The sequence below is a fragment of the Molossus molossus genome, unplaced genomic scaffold, assembly GCF_014108415.1.
Source record: "Molossus molossus isolate mMolMol1 unplaced genomic scaffold, mMolMol1.p scaffold_m16_p_4, whole genome shotgun sequence".
Lineage (NCBI taxonomy): Eukaryota > Metazoa > Chordata > Mammalia > Chiroptera > Molossidae > Molossus > Molossus molossus.
This window is the reverse complement of record NW_023425377.1, coordinates 11,906,831-11,918,760: the sequence shown is the minus strand read 5'-3', so window position 1 is coordinate 11,918,760 and position 11,930 is coordinate 11,906,831. Positions and strand designations below refer to the sequence as shown.

The window sequence follows — 11,930 nt, the reverse complement described above, 5'->3', positions numbered from 1 at the left end:
TGTTATGCAGTAGTGACCTCCAGCTTTTCCAGCAGGCCTGGGAGCCCTCCAAGCCTGAGGCATGGAGACCAAGGACGTGTTTATTGGAATCTGGGTCTACCAGTCAGTCAGATGGTTCAGATGATGATTTGACCAAGTTCGGGACTGTTTCCTATGCCAATCACACATATGGCTTCCTCTGTTATGATGAAATGCTTGTGTCTCTTTTAACCAGATTCCCCTGACTACATTTATTCTTCTGTATAAAAGACAAGACCTAGCATTCTGAACGGGAGGTGTCACAATGGGATCAAATTTATATTTGATGTTGTTCTCGAACATTTGATTTTGAGCTATAATTCTTTTAAATGCTGCAGTTGACTTTAATGGGGGCAAGTAAACCCCTTTGTCAGACATTCCCAACATGATCCGCACCAAAACATTCAGAACTATGACACGTAGAGAGCAACAGGAATAAATAATTTCTGTTCAAATGTCAAATTATCAGTGAGAACTTGGTTCCATGATTTCTATTTAAAATAAAAATAAAAACAAAAACTGTCTCCACTACACGCTCCACTACTTCTTCCTCTTGACAGGGACTATCCCTGTTTTCTTATAATCAGCTGCCATTATGTATAGTTATCTCTTTATTTGTGTTATTTATTAATGCATTTGTGTGTGTATCGATGGTCAGCCCCACTAGTGTGTCAACTTGATAAGGGCAAGAAATTCTGTGTCTGCATTTCCCAGGTCAATGGCTGGTGAACAGTAGTCACTCAAATAGGAGGCAAAAGGACAAGCAGACTGAAACTATGTGCACAAGATTACCCTACACCAACTTTGGTAATCAACACACAGGGCATTTTAGCCTTTAAGAGAAGCCTGGGTTAATCGTTACTTAAAAAAAAAATCTTTAATTTTATTTAGCCAAATGAGCCTGTAATTTTTAATTTTTTTCAATATATTTTTATTAATTTTTTAGAGAAAGAAAAAGGAAGAGAGAGAAACATCAAGGTGAGAGAGAAAATAGATTGTCTGCCTCCTGCACACCCCCTGCTGGGGATTGAGCCACAACCAGGGCAGGTGCCCTGACTGGGAATTGATCCAGGACCTCTCAGTCCATGGGATGATACTCAATCCACTGAGCCACATTGGCCAAGCTAATCTTTAATTTTTTAAAAATTGATTTTAGACAGGAGTGAAGGGAGGGATAGAGAGAGAAACATCAATGTGAGAGAGAGACATTGATCGGTTGCCTCCCATACTCACCCCAACCAGGGATCAAAACCATAACCTAGGTATGTGGTCTGACTGGGAACAGAACCCACCACCTTCTGGTGCACAGGGCATGGCTCCAATCAACTGAACCACACCAGCCTGCATCAATCTTTAAAGAAAATTAAGAAATGTCATAAACATAGTTGTGAAACATTTAAAATGCTTTGAAGTATTATACTAAACACAACTCAACTCTTAGCTAAAAAAAAAATCAATGCAAAGAAATTTATTTATCATGGGATAACTCTAGAATTTATAAAACAATTGACAGTTCACTACAGATGATAATGAAACATGAATGTAAAGTTCTCAGAATGTCATGACACTATACATAACCTCATTTGTCAGTAACATCCACAGTGTAAACTTGAGTTTTGTTGTTGATATGAAGTGCTGAGGAAATGTCCATATATATTCCTAACTGTCCCCTTGCCCTACCCCTAAAAGATGTTAGAACTTGGCCTGCCTGACAAATCTTTAGGTACTATTGCCAGATATGTGGTCAATTATTACTCTAAATTCTAGTTGGCAAAGAGCAACCAAGTTCAAGATATAGAATTGAAGTAACTGCTTGTGGTACCTTGGGTGGTTGGCTTCAGAATGTCTGTGTCCAGCAGTCCTTTGAAAGTGTATTGCCCGGTCACGTAGGTACATATTGGGTAAGACATTTGAGGAGACAGTAGGTTTTGGAACTGATTTCTTTTTCACTGTGTATTATTAGCTTTCTGTTCCTGCTATGACAAAACAAAACAAAAAACTACTTACTGGGTGACTGAAAACAACAGAAGTTTATTCTTTCACAGTTTTGGAAGTCAGAAATTTGAAAGCAGTATTGCTGGGCTGGAATCAAGATATTGGCAGGTCTTCATTCTCTCTGGAGGCTATAAGGAAGACTTTGTTTTCTTCTTTTATTTTCTAGTGGTGGCCAATATTCCTTGTCTTGTGGTTCCACCACTCCAATGTCTGTCTTCATGGTCATATTGCATTTAGGAACTTACCTGGATAATGTAGAATAATCTCTCTATTTCAAGATCTTTAATGTAATTACATCTGAAAACTGCCTTTTTGCTATAAAAAGTAATACAGATATCAGGGATTAGGATGTGGATATCTTTTGTGGGAGGACATTATTCAGCCTGCCTGAGTCCACCATCTGGATCATAAAGAACCACATCTAGTTTACAAGCAAAATATATTTATCCCATCCCAACATCCTCAAATGTCTAAATTCTTTAGAGCATTGTCTCAAGTCTAAAATCTCATTAAATGTTTTGAGCTAAAATGCTCCAAATTTCATTATCTAAATAATATAACTAGGGTATGGGTCAGAGTTTTTTACCTTGTCAATTCAGAAGGGAAGATATTAGAGAAATAAAGGAGTCACTAGCCCTCAAACAATTTCATACCTGGGAATATTCCTCAGTGGCTTGAAGCTCTTTCTTTCAGACTCATGATTCTGGCTTCTTCATACATAGATCTGGCCTCTGCCCTGTACCTCTGGAGCTAAGGCTGTCCACTTGGAGTCATATTTTCTTCATTTTATCTTCCCACTGTGCCATTCAGTCTAAGATGACAGTGTTTCTCATGGCATACGTTTGTCAAATTCTGTGGATCTCCTGTGTATGTCACAGAGATTCATACCATTAGTTAAGAGCACCCTCCACATATCTTTTCTGGATAATCCCATCTTTATTCCTGGTTTCTGCTGAGATGGTTGGGTAGATTACTGAGTCACATGTTTAATCTCTTTAAAAGCCCTTTATGTGAGAGAGTACTCTGAACTCTTTATTGCTTTGAGGGACTAGCCATGGTTGTCCAGCTACATCCTTGGCTTTATATTTGGAGTTCACTTCCAATAGTTAATCTAAAAATTTTAGCATCTTTTGCAATCTGGATAGGTTGAGAATTTCCAAAAAGTATCAAATTCTGGTTCATTGTTGCTTATTAGTCTTTCCCTCAAATTTTCTCTTTCCTCATGTATTTTGTAACTATGAAGAATATTATGAAGTTTTAAAACATTTCTGTAAATTGTAGAGCAAATTCAAATATTCACTGGAAACAAATGGAATTAAATAAATAAAGTGCACTCTGCTTCAGTTTATCTTCTGCTTAAAAAATAGTAAATGTATAAAAATGCCAATTTTTACATATGCAAAATATATATTAATCGCAGAGGGAAGAATTAGTGTCTTGACCTATATGCAAGCTAAGTGTTTTTCAAAAACGCAAATGCATATGTGTATCTATTGCTATCCTAGGTCAAGAACAGAATTGATTGGACAGCAAGAGAGAATGTGTGGGCATGAGTGCCAGGATGTGTGTGTGTGTGCACATGAAGAAATGTGTGAGCATATGTGTGGGTATACATGTATGTACTTTTAGTGTTGAAAATACAGCAGAATAAAATGTTGAACTTAATTCTAAGACATCAGTAAATGAAAATGCAATGGATGTCATTGTATTTACCTTTGTCTTGTGAATACATTTGGGAGAGTGGAGAAAAGTCTGTTTGGACTTCTGCTTAAACGATTCAAACCTCCCCCAGTCCCTAGGTAATGTTTTGGCTTATTTGTGAGTATGTGGCCTACTTTCCTAGACTGCAACCCAAACAAACAGATCCTTCTGCAATCTGTTACAGTCTCTTTCATATAAACAGAAGGTTTAAGAAAAAGTCTGTCCTACCCATGTTGGTAAATTGCATCGCTAGTTTTCTACTCTCATTTCATTGTGGTATAATTTGGGGACCTACTATGTGGACAACTAAAAAGCTACACAGATGTGGAAATTTCTCTCAATCACTAACTATAAAATATAAGCCTCAATTAATGTCTGGTATCAAATTAGGAGATAATGTTAGTTTTCACACTTCAGTTCTCAAAATAGTGCTTTATTCTTGTTATAGGTTCTTACATCAGAAAAAAAAAAGAGATCAACAAAACAATGATTAGCTTTCTGGTCAATTTGTGAGACTCTGATGGTAGTTTAACTTTTTAGCAATGCAATTTTAGTAACGTAATTGTCATTTACTTAATGAACTTAATTATAGCATGAACACAAAGTATGAATGTAGGTAATTTCAATTATACTTTGCTGCCATGCATTCTTTACACATACAGGCATCCATGGGTGTATATGTTCAGTTGCACAAAACATGTAAAAAGCATCACTTTATAATTCAAGCTAAATGGCCAGATTCCATATTGTGGTTTCCAAACCCTCTTTCGATAAGGTTTTACCAATCTACGAAATGGAAATAAAATCTGAAGAAAGCTTAAAAAATAATCCAACCAGAGCATTTTCTTCTGGCTTCCAAGAAAATATAAAGGGGAAGGTTAAATGTTTCCAGCTTACAAATACCTAGAGAGGTAGATCATTAAATGAGTGCAATTCAGGGTTTCATTTTTCCTTGTTTGTGCCATGTGTAACCAGCAGAAATTCCATCTTTCTACACAGAAGGGAAGCCTCTGTTATCTCACAAGTTGGGTTTTATTCACTCCAGTAAACTATGCAATGAATGTCCTTTCCAATTAATTTGTCTGTTCTAATCAGTTTGATAAGGGGACTAACTCATTTAGCACATTGGGCAGATGCTTAGAGTGTCTTTAGGGAATTGACCACTTCATTGCAGTTGAAAGTGTACTATTTGCATGTGGAAATGGACACCACATATCCTTTTATGATTTGGACCTCCTTACTAAGATGTAGCAGGACACGCCCCCACCGTTAGCCTTAGTAGGATTCGTTTTGATATTCTCACAGGAACAATTAACACCTGCTGGTATGATGACAGATGGTATCAAAGAGTAAGAGGAACTCAATTTTACAGGGACACTCATCTCAGGCTTTTATGTTGGAAGTGCCAGGACAAAAAATGGCTACAAAATCCAAGGACAATATTCTATGTCACTGTTCGTGGTAGAGTAGGAAAACTGGTCTAAAATTAAATGTCTTTCTGTAGCTTGCTTAATTTTGAGGAAGGGGCTTCTACTGGATGGTTGATCAACTAATACTATCTCTCTCACTCTGGGTGTGTTATTTAATTTATCTGAGCATAGGCTTCTTTCCCTATACAACTGAGACCAGTAATAGCCTCCATCACTGGGATGGTGATGAGGAGTAAATGAGGTAATCCAACTACAGGGCAGAATCTTGTTTCTTACAAATACATGTGAGTCCTCAGTGTTCTAATCTTTATATTGCTGTCTTGAATGATTTCATAGACTCTGCAAGGACATTTAAAAAAATTTGAACTTGGAAATACTTTGTTTTTTTTTTTTTTTGCTGGATACCATTAGCTCGATTTCCAAGGTTTATAATTTTAATGATGAAGTGACAGTAAATTTTATTATATGCCTTTTTTTGAACTTTGGAAGGTGTTTTTTCCTTATATTAATGTAATGTATTTAATTAATACATTAGATATCTTGGAATACTTTAATATTAAATTATTATTTTTAGATACTGCTATTTCAGTTTGCTAATAGTTTGCCTCAATTTTCAAACTATATTATTATATAGTCTCCTTTTATTATAGTGTTTCTATCTATTTTGTGTTTTGGGTCGTGCTGGCCTTATAGAATGAATTAGGGATATTTGTTGCTGTCCTATGTTCTGAAACATTTAAATAGCTGATTAATTATCTATTCCTTGGTATTTATAGAACTTCATACTTGCATTTGTGAGCAAAGGGCAGGAAATGGAAGAGAGAAAGTGCTTGACTTTTCATTTTTCTTTACTTATTTATATATTCAGTTATGAGTCTACTTGATGATTAATACTTTTCTAGCAAAACCCAGAGGTATACAATTCTAGAAAAGCCACAGAGGTCCCAACACAAAGTAGAATCTAAAATCTAGTCTTTTAAAAGAGCATCCAACAAATTTTGATAATAAAAAATAACCTCTCAAAAATCAATTTTTCTTTAAGTTTCACAAAGGAATTTTTCATGCATTTATTAGTACTACATCTTTTTGGTCCTTCCCAAAAAATACCATGATAAACATGAAATAGATAGGAAACCAAATTTAGACCCCTTAGATTCAAAATTAAATGACCAGTACTATCTCACACCTATTAGAATGGCTACTATTTTTCTTCTTTATTGGCTTTAGAGAGAGAGGAAGGAGAGGGAGAGAGAGATAGAAACATCTATGAGAGAGAAAACATCAATTGGCTGCTTCCTGCATGCCCCCCACTGGGGATTGGGCCCACAACCTGGTCATGTGCCCGGACCAGGAATCCAACCGGCAACCTCTTGGTGCATGGGTCAACACTCAACCACTGAGTCACCCCAGCTGGGCAAAATGGGTACTATTAAAAGTGATGGTGAAAAATAAAATGAAAATAACAAATGTCAGTGAAGATGTAAAGAGATTGGAACACTTGTGCACTGTTCGTGGAAATAAAGATGGTGTAGCCACTGCGGAAAACAGTATGGAACAGTAAGGTGATTCCTCAAAAAATATGATCCAGCAATTCCACTTCCGGGTATTTACCTAAAATAATTGAAAGCAGGGCCTCAAAGAGATATCTGTACTCTCATGTTCATAGCAGCATTATTGGTAGTCGCCAAGAAGTGGAAACCACCTACGTGTCCATTGACCATGAGGGGGTAAACAGAATGGGTAAGTACACACAACGGAATATCAGTGTGCCTTACAAGGAAGCGGATTCTGACACGTGCTGTAACATGGATGACTGTGAGGACATTACGCTAAGTGAAATTAGCCAATCACAAGAAGGACAAATACTGTATATTCCACATATACGAGTGACCTAGAGCATAAATTCATAAAGGCAGGGTTTACAGAGACAGAAAATAGAATGGTAGTTGCTGGGTAGTTGCTAGGGGAGGGATGGAATGGGCAGTTAGTGTTTAGTGGGTACAGTTTCACTTTTGCAAGATGAAAAGTGTTCTGGAGATGGCTGCACAGTATGTGATTATATTTAAGGCCCCTGAAATGTACTTAAAATGGTTAAAATGTATATTTTATCATCATCATTTTTTTTCTTAACTCAAATGACCAGTAAGTAACAGAGTCTAGCCAAAGACAGTCTCCTGAGTTAGCAGCATTTGAACTAATCTTGAACATGCTAAACCTAAGAGAACATATTTCCTCCAAATCTAATCCCTAAAAATAATTTCCAGGGATTTTTTTATGTCTTTTGTTCTTTTATATATTTAAAAAAAGTATATAAAAGCTGAAACATAAGGCCCTAGGGCAATATCTAATAATTTTCTGTTCGATGTAGCTTTTCATCCTATTAGAAAACCGTCCCCCAGAGAGCCATGCCTAGCTTTCTTCCCACTGCACCGTGTTCACCTGTCCCCTCCCCGTAGCCACTGCCTCCGGACCTCACGTTCTTTATGCTTCTCATCACTCCCTGTTCTAAATATCTGCTTATTTTCTCTTTCCCTCTAGAATGGGAATCTCTGAAAAGTAGCCAATAAAAAACTTAAAGACCTAAGTTCTACCTTCTGTTTCTACTTTGATGGCATAGGTTTCAGGCGCTTAATGTTTCATTGTCCCCATTAGTCCCTCGGTTTTTGTATACATGCAGCCGAGTAAATAAATATTGGAGGTCTTAGTCTGTGCAAGATGCTAGTCTACATTCCAGGGAGACAGCATAAAGCAAAATGAAACAAAAGTCTGGACATCTCTTTCCTCACTGAGCTCACATTATAGAGGAAATAGGCAACAGACAAGATAAAGAAATGCAGTACACATCATGTGCATATGTGATACATGCAACATGAAAATAAAGCCGGAAGTGGGATAGAAGAGGTGTCCGGGTATGTAGGAAGTTTCAGAGAGAGAGCTGGGAAGGTCACATGGAGAACAAGGCCTTCCATCACAGACCTAGTGCAGGTGGTGAACTAGTCTGTTAGGGCTGCCGTAACGACATACCAGAGATCGAGTGGCTCAAGCAACAGATGCTTATTTTCTCAAAGTGCTGGAGCCTGGAAGCCCAACATCAGAGGGTCAGCAGGTTTGGTTACCCCTGAGAACACTCCTTGCTTGCACCTGGTCTGCATCTTGCTTTTCCCTTAGGCCCACATCTGGTGTCTCTTCCCTTTCTTAGCAGGATGTCAGTCACGTGGCCTCTTTTCAACCGAATCACCTCTTTAAGTAGCTTTTCTCCAAATATGGTCACACCCTAAGGTACTTGGGGGCTGGGACTTCCACAGAAAATTTCAGGGCGACACATTCAGAAGTAGTCACGTAGTGCTCGGGGGCGGAGCATTCCAGAGGGAACAAGCCAAGGCCCTGAGGTCTGAGGTCGGGGCGTGTCTGCCTGGCAGCAGCAGGGAAGCTGTAACTATGGTGACTGTGCTTGCTTTACAGACCTTTTCATTTATTTAGTTATTTATTTATTTACTTATTTATTTATTTTAAGAACAAAACAGGTATATTTCTATTGGACTACCTGATACAGAAGATAGTGTGGTATGGATGGATAGTATGAATGACAAACAATACAAATATATTTTATTTGAAATGAACAAAAATGCTCACACAGCTCAACAGGTCACTTGGAGGCAAACTCTTGCTTGACTGTATTACTGAGCAGAAACAAAGATGAAGCACAAACACCCTTCTTTTTCGACATGTATATGCAGGTAGGTATGTAGGAAGATGCTACTTGTTTTTTTTCCAAACTGACCTTCCTTTAAGGCCTGGTCATAGAAGTGTCAACAATGTGAATGAATCCACCATTTCAGTTGTCCTAGCTTGTCTATGTCACCTGTGTATTCTGAGCTCACACATGCTCCTGCCAATATACCTGGGAAGGGTTGCTACATCACAGTTACATTTAAGTTCTTGGCAGGCAGGACTGAGAAGTAATGGGAACATGTTTTACATCCTATCTATAACAAATCACTAATATTCCCTTAAATAACAGGCGACAATAGAAAGATACTGCCTGGAAGTTATCCTTTTCACTTTGCTTCATTTTTAGGTTTTGTTTGCAATTTACATAGTTGTTCGATTCATTTGCTTATAGTTCAATCCTGCCACATGTATTAAAGCATAGATACCTAGTATTTCTTCATCTGCATTTTTCAAGTCTGATACCCTCCTACATCCCTCATATGTCAGCAGTTCTTGAATACTAAAAAAATAATAATGAATGGGTGAAACTCTGCTAAAAATGCAGATGTCTACAACTATAATGATACTAGAAAGGAAGGAGAGCATAAAGGAAGGAGAAAGTAAACACGTTCATGTGCAGGGAATGTGGTTCAAGTCTTTGGATTTAAAAACAACTTCCCCAGGGAAGCTGGTTATAATGGAATGTCCAGAATATTTCCTTTGCCCAACAAAAGGACCCGAACAGCCCCCATCCAAACTTTTGAAAACTACAGTTGTGCAACACTATAATGATGATCAAAGCAGTCGGAGGGAGGAGGAGGAATGTGTCCTCCATTTGGCTACAGCTGGTAGTGCAGCCACTTTAGCTGTGGGCGGATCAGTAGGAACCATGGAGGTACCAGGTGTTTTGAAGGATGGGCAGAAAAGCATGAACATATTACCTGTCAATATCAGTAACAGGACTTCATGGCTAGGAAAATGTTCTAAACAATAAAATGACTCCAGGATAGAGCTCTCTCTCCATCATTAGATGTAGCAAAATTAAAAAAAAAATTTACAAGTAGATATAGTGAAAACAAAAATTACAAGGCAGAGAACACAAAACTATCCAGACAGTGCTATAGGTTCAACAGTATTCCATGAGGCGAGAAAACCTATTAACTTTGAAAGCTCTACCAAAATAACGCTCTTGTTTATAAATCACTTATTTATCATATGACCATACGTTGGAATCTTTCTTTCCACATACTGAAGAATCCTGCATTCAGCCTTTAAACACTTTGCATTTCTTTGCCAATCTTGTAGCTGAGTATCTTGTTCCAGTCGATTTCGGTGCGGGTGACGAAGCTGCTGGTGCAAGGCCTTGAATGTGGTGTCTGACGTTGTTTGATAGTTTTCACTAATTGCTGTCTGATTTTCTGCATGTTCTATGATTTTAATAAACTTCTTGGCAGTTTGGACTTCATTCGAAACAGGTACTGAATCCTGTACATCCTTTTTTTTTTTTATCCTCACCCAGGACATTTTTCCATTTTTTTTGTTCAGATAGAGAGGGAGGGAGAGAGAGGAAGAGAGAGAGAAATAGAGAAACATCAACGTAAAAGGGACACATCAAGTGGCTGCCACCCGCACGACCAACCAGGGCCGGGGACAAAATGCAACCGAGGTACGTGCTCCTAGCGGGAACCGAACCCAGGTCTCTCTGGACCGCAGGCCGACGCTCTAACCACTGAGCCAAACTGGCCAGGGCTGAATCCTGTACATCTTTATGACTAACCAGTTGAACATTGCCATCTTCATAATAGTATACCTGAATCTTAAGTACTACAACCACGTGGGCTGCAGGTGGTGTGATGGTGAACTTCCATCCTATCTCCAGCGACCTTTCAATACCCGCAGTAATGGTCTGTTGCTCATCTATAGTTTTAGCATAAACAGGACAGAAGCCGTTGGAAGAATGATCTTTCACATGGGCCCTTAGAGCGCTGTCACAGGATTCTCGCCAAGACTTCAGACCTCCGTCTACTTCCTCTGCTGGGGGTCACTTGCTTCTTTCCATAGGTGATCAAACTTAGAGGAAATTTTGCTTCTGGGATCTAAAAATCTGCTATTACCCAGGTCACCGTGTTCTGTAATTAAGGCCTGATCTTCAGATCCTTCTATTTTCACAGGCGTGAACGGATCCATATTATACTGGGCAAATGCATATGCCACCCCTTCCCTGAGGAGATTGTCATTATTAAGTAGCAGCCGAACATTGTTGAGTACTTCATTAAATTCCCCTGGGGGTGCATGAGTGATGAATTTAGCAGCTATGCGTACCTTCTCTTCATCCGACACCTGATCCTCGAAGTTGGCCATCTTGGGCTGCTCTCCCTTTACAGAACTTTTTAAAGACTTGATGAGAATTACCAAAATAATGATAGCCTTTGTACTGGGTGCTATGTTATAAAAAAAAAAAAAGGTTTGGTATAGGACTTGTGTTTTGAGAGTGTGTAAGTTATGTCAAGGTGACCCCCACACCTGTTGGCTCATGTGCTCACCAGCCTTCATGACAAAAGCAGGTGAGGGAGCAAAAGAAGCTATGTTCTTGGGCCTTTTGATGAGTTAAAGATACTATACAGAATGTGTTCCTTGTCTTACATCCTTCAAGAAAGCTAAACACAAATTGTATTTTATTAAGATCTGTTTGTGTCTTGTGAGTGGACAGCCAATTCTAAGTACATTCATACTGCTTCAGTGATAGGAAGATGCAATATACTCCTTTTGGGAATCAGGTTCTGCGATCCCCAGTGCTCACGGGCGCCAGCCAGGTGGCATAAATGAGAGATTATTTAAGAAAATGGCTGAAAGGAATGACAGAGAATGGCTGTGCTGGGCTGAATGATGTCGCCCCCCCCCCCATGTGATCAAGTGAAGGGTTCTGTGATACAGAGATTATCCTGTATTATCTGGGTGACCCCAAGTAATCACAAAGACCCTCCCAGAAGGAAGGCAAGAAATTCAAAGACAGAGAAGGTCACTTGACAATGAAACCAGAGGTTGGCATATTGCTCTTTGAAGATGAGGAGGAAG

General features: G+C 38.7%; 1 pseudogene; it reads right to left on the bottom strand.

The window, feature by feature from the left end:
- Window positions 1-10,126: 10,126 nt before the first annotated feature.
- On the bottom strand, window positions 10,127-11,216 carry LOC118643484 (annotated as a pseudogene).
- Between the last annotated feature and the right edge of the window lie 714 nt (window positions 11,217-11,930).